Consider the following 21,250-nt stretch of genomic DNA (forward strand, 5'->3'; position numbering starts at 1 on the left):
GGGTACTTCGACGAACGATGATGTGGGAAAATTAATTATTTCATTAATATTCCCTCGTCATCGTCCGTCGAAATAAACCCCACATGGCCCAACTGCTCTTACCTGGACAGGTCGCGGCTGCACAAACTTCAATCTGACTTCTTTCCACCATGCAAATGGTCTGAGATTTTCTCTAGGCAGGGGGTGAATTATTCCAATTCAGGTTGTAGAGGTGAACGAAACATCCCCAGATTTGCTGGAGTTATTAAATAATTAAAGAAGAGTTTTATATATACACAGCTGGCTACATTTCGACTTGCATATTTCCGTGATTACAAGTCAGACTGTGCAAAATTAACACTCAGGCAAAATGAACACACATTTTATATGTTAATTTCGCTCCTTCTGAATTTTTTCTACACCTGGTTTTACTGGTTGTGGGAAAATCTGACCTGGTTTTTCTAACCGGTAATTCTGGCCAAAAAATGTCATGAGGCTTTTGCTACAGCAGCAGCCAAGGCTCATTACACATTTTCTTTCCCCACAGGGGGAGCATCCAATGCTTTCTTCACTAGGAAAAAGCTTCTCTTTCCCTCACTACCTCACCCACCACCCTTAGGGCCGGACTGGCAGTAGGGGCACCAGGCGTTTCCCGGGAGGGTCGGATGGGTGGGGGGCTGTTTTGTACCCGCTTCTCACTAGCAGCCCCCCCCCCCCAGCTCCTGGTGCCAGTCAAGCAGCAATCTGCTAGGGCTGGTTGCTGTTCCCAGTCCGGCCGTGACCACTCTACTCACACGCCTATAAATACATTCACCACCTCCTCTGAACGAATAGTAAATGTATGCAGTAACCCTCATGGAAAGGAAAATCCATTAAGGTTTTTGATCCAAAAAATTGGTCCCACATGGTAACTTTCCATTCCACGGGGATCAACTCGTATTTACACAGTCCTGGTGTGATTTTACAAGTTAATAATAGTAAAATCGAATGCAATTTTAAGTGTGCCCCCCCCCTACCATGCAACTCGTAATCAGGAGGATTTAATGACTAAGGAGGAATCCCCCACAGCGTAAGTAGGAGATAACAGGAATAACATGAAATTCCCAGTAGTACGCCTGTAAACCTGCGACTGGTACAGCTTCTTAGGCATACTACTGGGAATGTTGAAGAAAAGGAAACAGATGTGTAAGTAATTCCGATAGATATGTAAATATCTAGCTATACTCCTTTCACTTAGCGAATAGATCCATTTAAATCAAACACATTGGAAGATAGATGTACAATTTCAGAACTATTGAAACACATACATTTTCAGTCGAAAACTACATGCAGTATTTTACACTCATAATCGATGTAGTTACTTAACTATGAATGATAATTCCTCTAACTGGAAATGATCAGTTTTAATCATTAACTGGATAATATAGATAACTGACTACAAGGGGAGTAGTTTCAGTTAGCACAGTTTAAATGACAGACGTCTTCCTGTATCGTGTAGTTGCCTCCTGAAAAACAGTGAAATTATCCCTCCATGCTCCGAAGGCCATTTTTAGGTCTCGTCCTCGAGACCTATTGCTGCCGAGATGCCTCTCAAGGGAGACAGACCGGTGCACGAGCCGCATAGGGTGTGTGGATGTGCTTCGCGTGCGTGCACACACACACACACAGCGCTACTGAGGCCGGCCGAAGGCACGCACACACGCGCATACACACACAGACGCACACACACACGCGCGCACAGACACACATACACACACACCGCCGCCGCCCCCCCACGCACACAAACACCGCCGACCCCCCCACGCGTGCACACACACACACACGCCACACCCCACCCCCAATTAAGCCCCACTTACCGTATCAGCGGCCTCAGCCGCCACTCCTGACGTCTGCTGCCACCGCAGGGCTCTCCCTCAGGCATGGGAGCCCCTCGTCACCACTGCTCCTGGGCCATCCACTCCATGGGCGCGGGCTTCTGGGCTTCTCGCAGAAGACGAAAGTCCCGCCCCACGACAGGCGTGACGCTCCCGAACTTCCGGTTTCGGGATTTGCATGTCCACGCTCACGGCTTGTTCTTGTTTTTATCTCCTACCCACTCCCCACTCCCCTCTCAACCGTTCTTTCTACTTCCCCTTCGTTTTCTCTGTCCATGCTTTGCCACCTTCTTTGTTATTCTCCCTTTCCGCCCTACTAACTGTTCTTTCTGCGGTTATGTCTCTCTCGTCCTTCCCTTCTCTCCCTTTTCCTCCTTTCTACTCTCTGTTCCCTCTGCCCCTTTGTTTCTGCTTCCATCTGTCTTCGACAACTCTGTCTCTCTCTTATTCTCCTTTCGTTCCTTTCTCATCTATGCCTTCCCTTTTCCTTTCTCGCGCTCACCTCTTTTCTCCATCTTTCCCTCTCTCTTTTCTCTGCTCCTTTACCATCCTCCCTCCCCTCTGTCTCCTTCTCCACTTTGCTGCTGCCCTCCCTCTGGTACACTGCTGGCCATTCGCAGAACAGGTTTTTTCATTTGCGAACGGGGAGAGATTCACAGCTGCTTCTGTCACGCCCTTCTGGTTGGGTTTGTCATGCAAAATGAACCCAGCCAAAAACACGGCTCATTCCCAATGAAAACAAATTGGGATGCGAGGCCTTTGTAGTGCAATTATAGATGGAGACCAGGCTGCTGGAAGTGACTGCGGGGTGAACAAAGTATAGTTTTAAGAGCCGGGAGAAGGGTCCCCTTCGAGCTGGCGACCCTGGGGGAGGGGTGTAGGGTGGAGGGGGGAGGTAGCATGAGGAGCCGGGTGCCTTGACGCCAGACACAAATTGTATTTATGTAATGCCAACCAGATGAGAGTGTTTTTAGCATAGCAAACAAGATCTTGTTTAGACCTGGGAATCTTGAGAGTTTGTCTGGGACCGGATGTGTGTGGCTTGCAACATGCACACAGTTGTCTGCAGCCAGGGCATTGACCCACAGAACTATCTTGTGTGTGGTGGAACTATTTTGTCGGGGCGCATACATTATTTACAGGTCGGACAAGGGGGCGTCTGGTGTATTCGCCCACCGCTCATCCTTGAGGGCGACACACGCTGCAGGCGGTGGGTGAGCCCGCATCTTGAGTCAGGGAGTTGCGCGCTTCTCCGTTTCGGTAAAAGGCAGATCAGTAGAAAGCGGGAGGGAAACCAGACAGGTTTGTCCTGCCTCCGGGAGTTTAGATGGCAGGCTGGAACACAACCCCCACCCCGTACACACCCACAGCCCGTGGAGGCATCGCTGCCAGCTACTGCACACCGAAGAGCGCGCAGGAGATCCAATTGTTAAAGCATCTCACTTTCAGATAAGTGAATCCAGGCCAATGCTTCGTTGCATTATAACACAGCCTGGCATCTGGGCATCCGCGAACCCCCGGGAAGGTGATTTCAGAATTCGAAGGAGATTAACTCTATTTGTCAATTTACAGTTTATGATGACTAATAAAGGGGAAAGAGATTAGGAAAGCTGATATATAGCACCACATTTTGCTAAAATCAGAAGGACTCTCCTATTTAAATAGCGTTGGTGTGCATACATGTTTAGCCCTACTGCTCTCATAGCCAGCTATGTGTCCGCTTGTGCCGTATGGTGGCTCTGTAAGAATAAAGGGCCTTATTGGGGTTTTCTGATCCCTCTCCGTAATTTATCTCAAAGGGACAGAGGTTTGCAGTTTGGTTCGACCAGCAATTAAAACTGCTCACAAATTGGGTACTTCCTGCCCGGGTTAAACAAGAGGTTTATTCAAGATGCGTCATGCACATGCACGGATGACATGAGACCTGAAGAAAACTGAATATTCGCATCTGGCAATTTTTTGTGCGGTAGGGGTCGCTATTCGAATACACAAAGACATCTTCAACCTCTTTCATCAACTGAAAGCTTCCCCATTCCCAGCTAAAGTGGACACCTCCAGTAAACAGTACGTCCATTTATATCGACATCACAGGCCAATACTACCCAAGTTGCTCTTTGGACTTTCATGTACGTCTCAGTCATTGGTTGAAGTGCCACCACAAGTTAAAAAGGCGTTTTGATCTAATGGCTTTTTTTCTCCAAATTCAGTATTGGGATTTAGCCAGTCAGGGATGTTGTTTTCCTCTGATTAACTGAAACGTAGTCTGTGCTGTGGACAGCACACCCTTAAAGTAAATCAATGTTGCTAGTTCCGGTGATGAATGAGTTTCTACGCGGTGGGGCTGGCGATTCATCATCATTGGTTGGGTTTGGTTGGAGGGACACTCTCTCCTTTGCAAGGACTGGGTGACCCTTGACTCTCCATCTCACAGTGGTTTGAGCTTTGAGCACTCCCTTCCGGGTTTTCCACATCCACCACCACCACATCCTCCACCACCACATCCTCCACCACCACATCCTCCACCACCACATCCACCACCACTACATCCACCACATCCACCACCACCACATCCACCATCACATCCACCACCACATCCACCACCACCACCACATCCACATCCACCACCACCACATCCACCTCCACAACCACATCCACCTCCACCACCACCTCCACCACCACCACATCCACCACCGCCACATCCACCACCACCACATCCACCACACCCACCATCACCACATACACCCACCACCACCACATACACCACCACCACATCCTCCACCACCACGTCCACCACCATCACATCCACCATCACATCCACCACATCCACCACCATCACATCCACCACCACATCCACCACCACCACCACATTCACCACCTTCACCACCACCACCACCACCTTCACCACCACCACCACCACATTCACCACCACCACCACCACATTCACCACCACCACACTCACCACCACCACCACATTCACCACCACCACCACATTCACCACCACCACCGCATTCACCACCACCACCACATTCACCACCACCATCACATTCACCACCACCATCACATTCACCACCACCACATCTATGTGTGTGTGTGTGTGTGTGTGTGTGTGTGTGTGTGCAAATGCAATAGGTCTCGCATGTGCGAGAGATTAAGCTATTGCCATTGTAAATGACAATGCCATTTATTTATCTGTTTTCAAAACTAACACATAAATAAAACATTTGTCATTTACAATGCCAATAGCTCTAACTTTTGAAAAGGCGTGACCATTGTATTGTAAATGCTTGTTAAATACTAATTTTAGCACACACTTAACAATCCAATATTTCATTATAATCTCAGAAAACACAAGTTTCTTAGCCAACTCCCTAATACGGACCAATTATCAGACCTTGCTGTCCTCTTCCGTGAAGGTGGCTCCCTAAATTCAAGAACACAGATACATTAAGCATTAGTAACAATAGCTAGCCAAATAACAGAGAAATAATTACCACATTTTTTCCTAATTGTACTTTAAGTTCTGTTTTATGGCGTCAACCAGAATACTGATTTGAAATCACAAACATTCTCATGACAATACTGCTTCCAACTTGCCAACCATTTCCTACTCCCTATACAGCCATATTAAAGCACCATACACCCTATCAGATTCATGAATATCATTGGTTAAGGGGACAGAAGCGAAAACACTATACTGTGCATTAATTTCCTTTAAACTTTTCATTGCCACAAACTTGGAATATACATTGCCAGTCAGCCACAACTGTGCAATGTATTGTGTCATTTAGCCACACAATCCATCATCCTGCAAGAAGTTTGTTGCTTTTAACTCCGTTGACCAATTGTCATGATATCAATTGTATGCTGGTTAATCTCCAGTCAGCATACACAACATGCTGTTAGTTTGTTTGTTGTTTGTCTTTGCAGACCTAAGACAATGTGATCTAAAGCACCGCACCATCAGAAAAATAAAGTACCAGGAAATGATCTGGATTGAACACAGGGAGGGAGAGTGTTTAATCCACCAACCACTCATATATACTCAAAATATAGACGTTGAAAGTAGGGAAGTCAACAAGAAACCTTACCTGTGACCAATTTGCAAGTAATTGCATGCAATGGTCCTTCTCAAGAGGGCACTGCAGCGTGCTCCGCCCATTGACCATTCATCTGTGTCAGTGCCAATGCGCCCACAGCTATTAACTATCACACTCCTTCCAATGGGACAATCCAGACTATTCCTGGCCACTCAAATGTATAAGAATGGCTTAGGCAGCAGGCATTATTATTATTTTTACTTGTAATTAATTTTCAAACACTCTTGTTGTGCTTACTTCACATTACACAATGAGCACCACCATGCGGCGAACTGTTATTAGTACTGGTGTTTGAGAATTAACCAGCACCAGCAAACACCAGCACAAATTAAGCACTGATTGCGTCATCCATGAGTAGTAGTGCATTCTCCCTGTGTTTTTCCTTGATCACCCTATTGACCAATAACCCAAGTTTAATGGTATTAACTGAGGTAGGATGCATCCAATTTTGCCCATAAACAACCTCTCTATCATCCTTTAAAAGGATACAGCAAAGCCCACAATTACACAATCCAGCAGCAACAAACTTTTCTCTATTGATTTTTTAGATATTGAAGTCCCTGCTGTTGCATTATACAGTCTGTAAATCCTCTTCATAAAACTGATCTGTTGGGGTGTGGATATGAAGCAGAAGAGCACGTGTATGCTCCACTCCTACATCAAAATCTGCATATGTTGGTGCACTATGATACTTTAATATGCCTGGACACAGTTATGGAGGCACAGAGTCACCTGAGTCTCAAATGGTGAGGTAGCATTCTCTCGTGAAGCAATATGAGCAGTGAGACCAATAGGAAAGGCAGCCTGAGTGAACAGGAAGATGCCATCTTGGAATCCCAAAATATTGCCTGAGCACTGATATAGTAGCCTCAAACATGCCCTGGAGCAGAAGAGACAGGGACAAAAGTGGTTAGATTGAAAGTTAGAACCCACAGCATGCCACAGAGTTTTCCGAAGCATAGAATAGGAGCCAAGATGGAGGCGGGACTGCAACTGCCCACAGAGCACCCGGGGCAGAGACACGCGGTAAGACAGGACAACAGCAGTAGAGAGAATAGCCACCATTGTGAGTAGATGTGACTGAGACTGACCTTTGTGACAGAGCACACTGACTTGAGTAGAGACTCAAAAGTGAGGCTGAGGCTGACGATATAGAGGCCAATGATGGAGTTGAACTGACAACGCCCAGAGACTGTAGTTTATAAAATTCCACCTGTATAGAGACAACTGACAGACTACTGGTACAAAGGACTAAACCTGAAAGTGATCAGACAAGTGAGTAGAAAGGCTGAACACCAGAATATCAAAACACAACCCAGTCAGATTGGGCAGCAGCTCAGAAACACATATATTCAGTAGCAAGTTGGTAGGACACACTGGCCAGATAAAAGAGGGCTAAGGTATTCTCATCACTACAGCAAAAGCAGATCTGGTGTGTATCACCTTGGCACTGTATGGCTGGTAGGAACAACAGACTACAGAGTAAGTGTAGCAGACAAGAAATCTTATAAACAAGAGAGAAACTTGAAAGAGGCTGCAGGCTGCAGGCTGCACCTGGAGGTCTGGCGACCCAGCCGGGGATTCCCAGGGTAAGAAGAAGAGAGAATCGAGAGACAAATAGCAGTGGTCCACATCGGAAATCATTTAGCCTGGTACTCTGACACTCTGTTCTAAGGCAAAGGGATGTCAAAGCTCTGAGACAAAAAGTCAGGCTAGACTTGGCATAGACACAGCTGGCATATAAGCCAAACAGAACAAAATAGTTCAGAACTGCAGGCTTCATTGGACCTCCGCCCTCTTCCCTGAGAGGAAGGGTATGAAACCAGGTAACCTAAGTGCAATGATAGAGGTTCTAGATAAGAGACCTGATCTACACCAAGGAAGAGAACTATATGGGAGGAGAGTACCAACCTTCTGGGCCTACTACAAGCACAAGAAAAGGAGAAACATGTTGGTCAGCATGGGCGGATATGGCTCCTTAATAAAAAAATATGCTGACAGTCATGGGACCGAAGGGTGTTACACATGGCAAAGACCTGGGTACATCCAGGTCCTCGCCAGAGTGGACAGGAATGGGGGCAGCAGCCACAATGACCATGAAGGAGACGGCTCAGCACTTCCTTTCAGATATAATAGGAGAAATCAGCATGATCAATCGGGACCTAAAGCCTTATCTTCGCAAACTGCAAAAGGAAGAATAAAGAACCTTGAAAAAATTGTTTTTGACTGCTCAGAAGAAGAACACTACTTAGGCAACATAGTTCTTGAATTAGAAGAACAGTGCAGTGACTTAGTATTTAAGTAGCAACATCTAGAACATGATTTAGATGCAATATCATAAGAATCAGGGGAGTACCCAATAATACACAGACCATGTGCTGGAAATCGGTTACTGGTTGAGGTGGGTAACACCCTACTCAAGCAGTAACTACAATCCCTGTAATGGTGAGCCACAAGCAGACGCCAAATTAACCTGTGCTCAACCCTCTCATAGCTTGGCGCAAAGCGGTTAAGCTTAACTTTGAGGCAACGTGTAAAGTATTTATGCAGCATGTCAAGCATTATTAAAGTGAAAACAAAACACAAGAAAAATCCAACCAAAATAGAAAATAGAATAAAATGTAATACATTTCGTGAGACTAAAATGACAAACACCTAATCAGTAGAACTGCAGATATGCAGATTTAAAGATTTAGGTGAAAATAGGGCCTAAAAAGCACAATGCCTCACCTGTGGTTATCTGGTCGTGCAGGGCCATTTGACACTCTTAATTTCTGTAAAAATACCATAAAAGAGACATAAATTCAAGGTAAACATCATACATTCCAATTGAAGGGGAACAAGCCCATGTATGTTCAAAAGGAATACAATTAAAAGATAACACTGATTGTCAAAAACTGTGACGGTGGGCAAAACGGTGCCTGGTGACAACAATTATTATGTGATTCACAGCTTTCAAGTCACACACGAGCCAAAGATTACTGTGCAAATTGGCAGTGTCCCTTGTCTAAAGTGCAAATGCATTTGTTAAACGTTTGTGAGGTCGTTAGACCATAAAATTACATTCATAGGCATTACACAACAAGATTAAAATAGTTATTTATAAACATCAAAACTCACGATAAAAACACATTAATTCATTGGCACTTTGATTGACCTGTGTCACAGTGAGAGGCAAAAAAATGAGTTTGTTATTGTTCGAGGGTGGAAGGAAACTGTTTGCATTTTAAAACTAGTGCCAACTAGCCATTGTGACAAGTATCTTGATAGGGCGGGTCATCACATCTAAAGTTCTCAGGGGTGAATTGGAAGGGTTCCCAATGCATTCCTTCTGATCCCCCAAGAGTGGCTCACAAACTTCGCAATTGCGCACACGAATAATGGTCTTGCATCTGATTTCAGTATACGTAGGACCACTCTAGAGTCTCGAATTCCAAGTAGTCTGCAAACTGGGGTTAGCCATTTACCCCTGGGTTTTGTATATGCTATGCAGGCAAACAGAAAATGGCCAATTAATTTGTGCGGGCAGGGGCAACAGGGGCAGCCCTTGGGCTGGGCTTTGTTGGACAGCCAAGAGTTTGAAAATGCATTCATTGGCAGACTGCCATGCCTGAATTGAATGTAGAGCTTCCTGTCTGCCAGCACCTTGATTAAATCAAGGTGGATTTCTAGAGAGCGGCTGACCTTGAAGTCTCTAAATTCTTCCGTTAGTCTGCCCTGGTTACTATTAAAATGGGCGTTTTGCTTGACCCATTCCCAGTATAGTAGTTTAATCTGTCTTCTGGTATGGGTTGGTGGGCAATCAATATTATGTCCTGGTAGGCCAATGCTGGACATAAGGCTTTTAACATGTTTAATCCAGCCTATTTTATTCGTGATGTTGAGGACACAGACCTGGTTGAAGGCTGCGGCATAGTGTGTCAGTTCGGGGATCGTTACAATCCTCAACCAAAATAGCAAGGGGCGAAGCTTGACTAGGTCACTAATAAGCTTAATGCCCATGTTGAGCTTTAATGGGCGAAGGGGAGTGCTTTGCAGGAGGGAGACCAGATTTTTGAGGAACTTGTTCTCCGAGACTGTGAGGTCACTTGCTTTTACCATGCCCCACAGCTTGGCCCCATATAGGGCACTGCTCACAGCCTTACAGCAATAAGTTTCAGCGCGGTGCAATTGGCTTAGTATGAGGGAGACATTGTTCCTTCCTCATAACCCTGGTTACCTGTGAAAATGTAAGGTAGGCCTTATTGAGATGATGTTTCCAAGCCGTACCCTCCGACAGTTTAATTCCCATGTAATGAAAAGAGCTCACACTCTCTAGGGGGGTGTTATATAAAAGCAGGTTTCCTTTGAAAGACTGGTTGGGGCTCAGCAACATTGGCTTAGTTTTAGAGGTGTTTATTTCAAGGCCTCTCCCATCACAGAAGAGCTTGTATTGATTTAAAAGTTTTTGCACGCCCATAGGTGTCTTCGAAACAAGAAGGGTGTCATCTGCAAATAGGAAAGTCGCAATTTTTTTGTTTGCTAGAGAGGACGCGTCCTCTGAAATGGCAGATAAGAATTTGACAACTTTTTTGATGTAAAGTGAAAACAAAGTTGGAGCCAGGACGCAACCCTGGTGAACCTCCCGCTCTATTTTAATGGGATTGGTGACTTGTCGGCGGCTACCCCATCTTACCCGGGCAAAGTTCTGTTTGTGTAGCCTAATTAAAAGTGCCAGGATTCCAGGGGCATACCTATCTTCCTAAGCACCGATCAGAGTTTTTCCCTGGGAACAAGGTGAAACGCTGATTTTAGCTCTATAAACGCTATGTATAGACTCTTCTTGCCCAGTAATACCACCTTCCAGAACAGCAAGAGGAGGCAGAAGACCTGATCAATTGTGCCAGTTTTCGGTCAAAAACCCTCTTTGAGGGGAGAGAGGATATGAATCTCATCCATCCAATCCTGGACCTTTGCTAAAAGCGAGTGGAAGAAAACTTTTTGAACAAAATTGATCAGGCTAATTGGCTGATAGTAGGAAGGGTTGCTCCTATCACCCTTTTTGAAGATAGGAATCACTTCGGCCCCCTTAGATGATTCTGGGATCGTCCCCTGCCAGCAATGTCATTAGAGAGTAATGTTACATAACTTTCCCAGTTATCCCTGTCAGAGCGGAAGAGGTCTACTGCAATGCCATCTGAACCTGGGGCTTTGGCAGGTACAATCGCCTCCAAAAAGGCCAGGATTTCCTCTCTAGCCACGAGAGGCCATATGATAGTTGGAATAAATCAAACAGTATTGGTCCCTTGTCGTGACTGCAGAAGGTGGATACAGGACACCAAAGTGCTCTTGCCAAGCATTGGCTGGATATTATTAGCCAGAGGGGGAGACCTTTGGAAATTGCCTTTGCCCACAAGTGCCCAAAACATCCTTGCATCCGGGTGAGAGATAGCCTCCCCATGTTCTTCCCATCTCTTCTCATCCCTTCTCATCACTTTCTCTCTTTGCCTGTGTTTGGGCCAGTTTGTATTGCCCCCTTAGATTTCGGGTCAATGGGATGCCCCTGTGTCTTATGGCAATGAACAACCGCCTCCTTAGTGACCTACACTCCTTTGTAAACCAAGAGTTCATGTTCACTGGTCTTTCCTCATTCGACCTATCCCTAAGTGAATGGACAATGAAGTTTCTAGCCAGGTGTTCAAAAAAACACTCGAATATAGGGTGCTATAGCTTACCAGTGATGTCAACTTGTCTGACGGGGGTAGAAGCACCCCCAAGTGAATCTCAAGATCATTTTTTAAGCTATTGAGCTTGAGTTTGTCCACCACAATCATGGGCCATTTAAGTTGTTGTTTGTCGTTGGATGGTATCACCTCTTGGTGGCAAATTTAGCAGGGACTGTCCTCACTTTTTTGCCCCATGGATGTTCAATTATCAGGCTCAAAAGATTGTGGTCGCTTTCACAGCTCTGGATTATAGACATATCTGGTGCTAGTGGCCATAGAATGAGGTCCATGATTATGTAATCTATCCAACTAGTCCCATTTGGTCCAATTTAGGTCAGCCCCCCACCTTAATCAGAGCAGAATCTTCCATTTGTGGCCCACTGCCCATATTCTAGGGTTATAGCATTCAACTTCAGGGCTGCTTGTGACCACTTCTTTATCGGAGGAAGCTCCAACGATGGAACTAACCACATGTTGTCCTCCTCATTTGCCTCTTGGATGTCTTCCCAGTCAATGGGCTCAAATGTGACATTGCGCAGGACCAGGACAAAGTCACCAGTTCAGGCTGCTTGAGATGGAGCAAGAGTTGTAAACAGGGGTCAAGTTGTGCCCGCTGAACGTTGTTCCTTAAATCGTGGTTGTTGAACAATGAGAAGTCCCGCGGTGAGGATGCATTGCTCAACAGCGGTAATGTGAGGCCTTGCCTCAAAAATGCCTTGTGCAGTGATGCTTCTGATGGGCTTTGGGAGGCAATGCAAAGTCCGGTGAGGAGATGTGTCATGCAGCAGTGGTTCCAAGGGGCTGCGGGCTGCAAGGCAAGGCCCTGCATCACGCAGCAGGTGTTATGATGAGCTGCAGGGCTGCAATGCAAAGTCCTGTGACTGGGATATGTCACACAGCAGTGTTGATGCAGAGTCTTGCGAGGCGATGCATCGTGCTGTGCTAGTTCTGCTAGAACTACAGCTGAGCTGGCACACTTGGGGGGTGGGACTCACATCAGACAGAGTCCAAGTGCTGGTTCAAGGTGGTTGGAGCCTTTTCTGTCCATGAAGCTCTGTTCTGTCCCCGAGGCTCTGATCAGAAGGCCAGCCAACTAGCCCTTGAACACTCTGGTGGCTCTGTGTTTAAGATGCAGGTTCAGTCCTTCACTCAGGCAGCAAGACAACGGAGTAGCGTCCTTCTTGCAAAGCAGTACAGCAGGCCTTCTGAGTCTTCCACAGGTCCACAGGTGTACTGAAGAGTTGGGTCTGAGGGTCCAATATGTACATCTAGTGCTCATTTTGAAGTAGTGGAAGGTTCTAGAGAATTCCCTTTAAAGTCTTTGAAGTTCCATGCCTCCCAAGTCTTGGCTACAAAATGGCTGTATGAACAATGCAGTGGTGACAAGTCCTTTGTGTGATGGCAAGGCACAACCTATTCAGCTGCCAGTGGGCCTCTGCCCAGCTCCGCACCCCATCCTGCCAGCTAATGGCCTATCCAGGCACCTTCAATCCTAATCAGTGGCTCTCTGGGAGGAATAAACTGCCAACTACATTCAATTATGTGACTCAGGAATTGGCTGCAGGCCCAAATAGGACAGGAAAATGCAACTTTCTACAAGTGGCATTTTCAAAATTGTAACTTAAAATCCAACATTACCATCATCAAAGAGGACTTTTAATTACAATGTATCAGACGCCAAACACAAGTTATTCACCTGTTCCCAAACAACAGTTGGCACTTATTAAATATAATAAGACAACCCAATGAATCCTATGGGAGAGGCAAGCCTCATAGTAGTGAAAAATGAATGTAGGAATGTGTCACTACCAGGACGTGCAAAAACTAAAGTACATGTCCAACTTCTTAAATACACTGCACCCTGCCCTCTGGGGTTTAGGGCCTACTCTAGGGTAACCTATATATATTAAAAAGGAAGGTTTGGGTTTGGTAAGAGGTTTATCTTGCCAGGTTGAAATAGCAGTTTAAAACTGCACACACGGGCTGCAATGTCAGTCCAGATACATGTTTATAGGGCTACTTAAGTGGGTGGCACAATAAGTGCTGCAGGCCCACTAATAGCATTTTTATTTACAGACCCTCGGTACATGGAGTACCACTTTCTAGTGATTTATAAGTAAAATATTTATGCCAATTGGATGTAAGCAATTTTACCAAGTTTAAAGAAGAACTTCAGCACTGGTTAGTAGTGGTACAGTGTGCAGAGTGTGCCGAGTCCTAAGGCCAGAAAAAAATGACAGATGGTTGGAAGGCAAAAAGTTGGGGGAAACCACGCCAAGGATGCCAGGTTGAACAGCATGATATTCATTCATATGTGTATCGTCTCCTACATCATGTCAGAAACATCAATATGCCTAAACAGAATGCACTGGGTGGAGGTTCTAGGAACGAATGCAGGGAGCACTCATTTTTATCCGTGTAGACTTACATGGGAAAAAAGACAAGGGATGACACTTGGGCATGCAGCAGAAACCATCATGTATGATAAACACAGACTACAGCTGTCCCACAAACTCACAGCATCCACCCTGAAAAGAAAGAGAGACTTCACGCAAATTACAGATCACCATCTGAACATTAGTTGCCATCCCAAAGGGCCCACCCCTTTTGGCTCTTCTTTGAATGGGATAGTGAGCAAAGCTTCATCAAAACAGACACCCGCACAGTGCTGGGTACTCAAAGCAAAGAGGATGACTGAGACAAAGTTCAGGGACTAAATAGCCTTGGCTGGCCTCAAAGGAAATGGTGACCCACCAGACAAGAGCAGTAGCAAGACGTATCCTTCTGCAAAAGAAACTGAGACAGCCAGAAAAGAAGCAATACAATAGGTGGGAGGCCTCAATGATCCACCACAAGAGGAGGTGGGGAAAGCTGATGTGTGAGAGAGTACGTCTAACTTTGAATAAGGGAGCTATAATACACTTTATTGAGCCAATCCACCAATATTAAACAGGAGGATCAGCCGCTCATTTGGGTGGGGAGGACCATGATCTGGACTACTCCCAAAGAGAGATAAGCTGGCTGTCACTGCTCAATGAGAGGGGGATGGTGTATGGTAAGAGTAGGTCTGAGAACTATGGATTGTCATATTATACGTTTTAAAGTCAACACAATAGTTAGGGAGTTTGGTGGGAGTAAGCAATCTAGGATTCAAATTCCCTTCTGGGCACAAAAGAAATGTCCTTAATATGCCTTTGTTGGCCTTCAGGGATAAGACATGGGGGATAATCCAAATTGTTCCGTAAGTAGGTTTCACCTCAGACTCCCATATAAAAGCAGGATAGCAGTTTTATGTGCAGCATCCTGCTCAGAGGATTTTATGCAGATCATCCTGGAATTAAGCGGAAAGAGCTCTACAAGCAAGTTTTAAGATCGGTATGCAGATGCTGATGGTCAAGACACTCTACTAAAGCAACGCAAACTAGGAATTCTTCATGAAACACACTATATCATACACACTCAACGAGAGGGAGGTTACAAGAAATGACCTGATGGCTCAGCACAGCGGCATGGAGGAACAGATGCAACCACAACACAATTCAGCGAATGGTGGACATTCATGAGGCTATTATACACATGGACGTCACAAAACCCAGAGGAACTGGAAATTTCATATTTAAAAGCTGCACCCTAAACATACGTCATAGTCAACCATTTCCTGGCACTGGCCAGGCATCATGTACAGCTGATGGTTTGGTTCCATAGCGCTATCTGCCCAAGCCCAAATTCCTGTCACTTTTTTAGCCCTCTTCACTCGAAGACAGAGATGGGGCTGGCACCTCAAGGATTTCATACTTATGAGAACTTCATGCTGTAAAAGACCCATTTACAATGACACTGGGACAAAATGAAGGTCATGCTTTGAGGCGTCTGTCCATCACCATTAGCACATATGAACAAACTGCGGCTCAACAGAGGACTGTAAAACAGTAGGATCTGGCAATGTTAGAAGCAAAACTTAAAGAACACCAGACCCCCTCAGCACGGTGCAGGTTTATGCGCATTGACCACCTCCTTACTCTAGAATGCTTCTAAGGTGCTTCAAACCTGATGCAGAGCTCTGGCCCGGGACCAGGGTTCAATTCCCGCCTCGGCGGGTCTTGGGCTCAATTTCCTCGGACCTTACAATTCTCGCCTCGGTGCTTATTCTAATCATAGGCCCCACGCTGCAACTCTGGGCAATAGCTTGCTTAACCTCCACACCGGCCCCACCAGCGCTAGGATGCCTGGCTTCACCCTGGGGGTGCCCAGGAGTGGACACTTCACAGGGAAAGCCAGGATGGGTTCCTCAGAGGTATGAGTAATAGCACCAGGAAACCACTTGGTGACAGTGCGCTCTACAAATACCTTGACGTTTACATTTACATTTAAGGTCTCTGATACTGCCCAGAAGGCACATTCTGTACGGTGTAAAGGTCTGGAACATGATTGGGTCTCATCAGGAAGAGTACTGAGTTCTGGATATTTGCTGAGTTTCTTACGAACTTCTCTTTCCAACATTTTGGTTGGAAATGAAGAAAGAGAGCGGGTGGTAATTGCTCAGATTGTTAGGATCTGGTGAAGGCTTCTTTAGTAGTATCAGGCCCTTGGCATGTTTCCAAGTGGATCTGACCTTGGTGGTGTATAAAGAGAGTTTAAAAAGATTGGTCATAACTCATGTTATCTACTGTAGGATGAAAGTGAAGAAATGGGGCAGGCGGGTATAAATTGGAGAACCTGATTTAATAGAGATAATGTGAGAAATAACTGTGTTAGTAGGGAGGTTCTCGCAGCACAAGACTGTCACACCTCTATGTAAGGAGGAAAAGTAGTTACGATCTCTGCAGATTCTAGAGTGGCTGGTTTATCAAAAAGAATCATGGAGATTTTATCATTTAGGGTGCGACCATTGGTTTGCTCCTTGCAACTCCTTGTGACCCCTCACACCACCTTTGCAACCCCCGATGATCAGGCTAAATGAAGAGCAGAGGACAAACAGGATGCTGAGGAACCCTGCTTGCTTTCTGTAACTTCTTATGTCAGTACCTTTCTGCTCATCAAATAAATGTATTCAGCCTGGCAATGCATGTTGTACTAAATGAAAACCACTGCTCATTGCTGAGCCGCTGAATAAGACCGGGCTGAGAGGTCTCCTTGTGACCAGTCATGGCAAAAGGATGGAGATGGGCATAGCAAGACCTTTTGCCGCCGTGGTGGCCCCTGGGTTTGCAGCCAGTGGCAGCGGTGTGTAAGAGCGAGGGGGGAGGGAGCGATACCTGTCTTTGCCGCCCCGCAACAGGTGACAGCCACAGGTGGGGGATGGGGGGAGGCTGCCGACAACTAAAAGAGTGCCGCTGGGGGTGGACCGCCCCCCCCTTTTGCTATTCCACTGGGGTGGGACATAATAGCCTACCAACCTGGAGATAGAAGTCCAGAATAAAAAATGCGCATCAGCAACGGAGCTTTTTTCAATATCTGTGCTGAGTTTTGCAAGTGCCTGTGCAGGGATTTGAATGTGCATGGCCAATCTGTTCCTAACCCGGGGAATGAAGCTGGCAAGGAGTGGCATTAGGCTTATCTCGACCACTTGTCGACCTCTCAAGCTTTCTGTAAGTTTCTGTAAGCCAAGTAAGCCACAGCCTCCTTGGCCGGGTGCCTTGCAAAGATTAATATGCACAAATGTTCTTTTAAATGTAAGGATTTATTTAGCTGGGCTCATCTGGCCACTGAGAAGCATATATGTTAAAGTTGCTATTTTTGCGGACAGTCGCAATACGTGCACTGAAAGATATTCATATCAGAGCAACTGAGCCTGGTGGTCTAATTTATAACGTGGCACTTTTCTGAATTTTTGCAGGCACATACATGACTGCCAGAGGCCCCATGTCATGGGAGATGCTGTCAAGCAGTCATTAAATGTATTCAATAAAAGTGTGTATTCAGGGACTTGTAGTTTTCGTTTTTCCTTAATAAGCTTGAGTGTAAAATCACAGCATGGAATCTGTTGGTGCATAAGAAACAAACTCGCTTGAAGGTGCGACACATGACATTCTATATCTTGGCATATTGCTTCACCAACGCTTTTAATGCTGCCCACAGTGTGAACATTTTTTGTGAGGAGTCTTGAATTGTTTGATTATTTGATGGAGTCTTGAATTGTTAATGACTCCTGTCCTGGACCTATTTTGTAAAGGTGGCTTGTCCTGCTGAAATACACAGTGTACCTATGTGTGACAGATATTTGCAAAGCTGTTCCCTCTGTGGCTTTTAAACTTTGGCGGTGACTTGTACTGCTGTTTGTCCCAGTTGTGTCCCCGTTTTGCGAAAGACACCCCCACAGCTGTTGTACAAGATTGTCATCCTATGTGTTAAGGAGATTTACGAAGCTGTTCTGGACCATTTTTTTGAGGGAGGCGTTCCTACACTTCTTATGGAATTCTTAACAACAACTATGTCAACTTCAGTGATGGTAACAGGACCAATGGTCAGGTGATGTTACTTCCTGTAATGTCTTTGAAGTCAAAGGTTGTGTGATGTTACTTCTGCTACCCCTTGCCTTTTGGTGAATCGATGCCCATGGTTCTGCGGTTATAATATATTGATTAGTGACCGAAGCTTTCATATTGGAATAAAATCATTGGCTCATATGTAGAGGTTTGAAGAATGTACACGCATGCATGTGTGAAGTTTCCTCATATAACCATCCTCACAACTTCCAAATTGTATTTATCGCTTTAGTAATCTTGCTATTTTCAACATAATCCAAAATGTAGTTATTTGACAGAGAGGAGCTAGACGGAATGACTGTTACCCGGATTAGGAATTGGGGTATGTGATCACTTTCGAACTGCTCCATAACATAGAAGTGGATGACTATAGCACAGTGTGAATCCATTATGTGACTATAAACAGTCACAAATCTTTGATACAGAACTATTGGCTTACCAATCTACCTATATAATAAAGACACTAATAGCCCTCCCAGATAGCTCTGAAATTGGTAGAGGAACTAGAAATAACGATTCATCTCAACCCCCCAAAAAATATCTTGTTATTTATTCTTTTCATGACTGTCAAATAAGCAGGATGATTAAATCTCAGAGAGGATATGTATTTTCACATAATAAAAATAAAATCACAACCCCCATGTCAATCATAGAAGAAAAAGACTTTATGAGAAAATACTTAATAGCAGATGCATCTATACAACATAACGAAATACCAATATTCAGTAGAATTATGAAAATTCTTGTGAGTGTCATGCACTGTTAAGTGGTGCTGGTGGCGAGCACACACGATTGACATATACATCACTCCCTGGAAATATCTAAGTGAAGATAAAAACAAATAAAAAATAAAATTGTGTTGGTTTTTAGGTCAATGTCAATGAAAAAGGCTGGAATCTTTGCGTTAGCTATGGCAGCCATCTTGTGTCACTTTAAGGTTTTGGATGTGTAAGAACATGAGGAAACTCTATGCAGATAGAGCGACGTATTTAATAAATGGCCCTGACGACCTTTGAAATTATAGCTTCTGGCCTTTCCAGTTAGGTGCCAATTTCCTATCTCCCCTCTTGCTTCTGACCCCCCAAACCCGTTGTGCAGGTGTAGTGAACTTCTTTGGGCTTTGATTTGACAAATATCTCTTCTTTGAACAACAGGACAGTACAGCAATTTCGACCTGCTTTTTCCAGTTAAAGATCATAAGGAAGATACTCTCTTTGATGTACATGCAATTTTTACCCTATTTCATGCATGAAGGAGAATGAATCACGTCGAAAAACAATACATCTGAGAAATTCTTTATTTATGCAGACGTCTAAGGAAATATAAAATGCGAGATAAGTTTAAAAAAATGATAACCAAAATATTGCAGACCTGACTGATTGGAGCCATCGCCTAGTTGCTGGTTGACAAGGACCAGAATGAGTGTACTAGGCTTCTTTCATTTAACACATAGTCGCCTCTGGTGAACACGCATCAGAATTGATTGCTGCCCCTGGGCAAACGGGTGAGACATCATGGCATCAAACAGAAAGACGACCAGAGCGTGTACAGGCATCTCTAATATAGCTAAAAATGTAAGAAAATATTAAAGAATTTACTAACATAATTTTCATGATTTTTGCAGAAAACCTACAAATTTGCCTAAAAGGACACATTGGGAGATTTTGTGCGAATTCTCTGATTTACCGTCACAATAGCAGTCACTCCCAATCCCTTCGTTTGCTCATTAAGACAGAGAACATAGATCTAATCATCTGCCCAAGATGAAAACAGAGAAATATTAGTTCACAGAAAGAGAAAAACATGCAATACCACGATAGAGGTGGATGAGGTTACATTTTTCCTCAGCAGTGTGTTGAATTTGGAAAATTTGCATTTGTGAAACTGGGCGAAGGTCTACCACTTTGTCAGACTTTCCTGATATAAATGGTCCTGCCCACAGAAGTGCACACCAGCACAGCTGTGCTGCTTCTCAGCTGCAGGATATCCTGTCTCTGAAGGGCTGAAGAGAGGGGGATCTGAAGCCCTGGGTGTGCAGGAAATAGTTTGTAAGGGGCATGACTGCATGTGAGGATGCTTGGGACTGAGTCTGTAGCTGGAGGCTCTGAAGGAGGCGTACCACCGAACAATGGCAGCCCACAAGATAATCCTCTAGGCCTCTTGAAGGAAAGGTTTTGAGCAATCATAAAGGGCAGCTGAAGGTCACTCACAGCACAGAGATTTTTATAAAATCATTGAAAAATGTATGTGTCACTCACCATAGCAGATTTGCACACCACTGTACACCAGGAACATCTTAAAGGAAGCATTTAACACAGGGAGAATTATAAAGGGAAGGAAGTAGCATCAGTACCAGCCATAAATGCATGAAAACATTTGGTGAAATAGCACAGTAAAGGTATATTGACAAGACATACAAGACCTAACAATTAGGACAGCCTGCCTAGAAGTCCTTTCGGGATACAAATCATTCAACTGGTAAAACAGTAGCAATGGAGTTACTGACAGTAGGCTGTGAATTCAAAGAAAAGTGTTTGAAGCGAAAATCATACAAAACATATGTTAGACATCAGATTGCTTTTTGGCTGAGGTATGTGCCCAGGCAAGGCACGAACCACCACTCTAGTCAGGGTAAGCTAGATACACACTAAAGGATAACCTGGGCTCACCCTCTGGTAGCTTGGCCCAGAGCAGTCAGGCTTATCTAAAGAGGCATTGTGGAAAATATGTGTGCAATACACACACACACATTAACACAATGACTGCATCACAAAAAGTCTCCACACATTGTAGAAAATAGATTATTATATTCTGAACAGAACAAGACCACAGCAACATCCAATGTATAGACACTTGAGATACTGAATTTTACAGGAATAAATGTAGTAAACCACTTAGAAGCAAGTAGTGCTAAAACAGGTTACTTTTAGAAATCATGGTCTCTGGTCGGCAGTGGTTTGCACACTGTCCAAGCAGGGACTCACACTCTAGTCAGGGTAAGTAAGTTACACCCATGGAATAGAGCAGACCAGGCCTAGAAATGGTGTGTAGCTATACTAGTGACTGTGTAACAGTTGGATGCATGTGTGAGCGAATGCTGTTGAATCACA

General features: G+C 44.8%; 1 protein-coding gene across 2 annotated transcripts in view; it reads left to right on the forward strand.

Annotated features, from left to right (window-relative positions):
- LOC144819598 (uncharacterized) overlaps positions 1-21,250 on the forward strand; it is a 203,472-nt gene that overhangs the window by 128,482 nt on the left and 53,740 nt on the right. The window lies entirely within an intron of this gene.

This window comes from Lissotriton helveticus, chromosome 2_1, assembly GCF_964261635.1.
Source record: "Lissotriton helveticus chromosome 2_1, aLisHel1.1, whole genome shotgun sequence".
Lineage (NCBI taxonomy): Eukaryota > Metazoa > Chordata > Amphibia > Caudata > Salamandridae > Lissotriton > Lissotriton helveticus.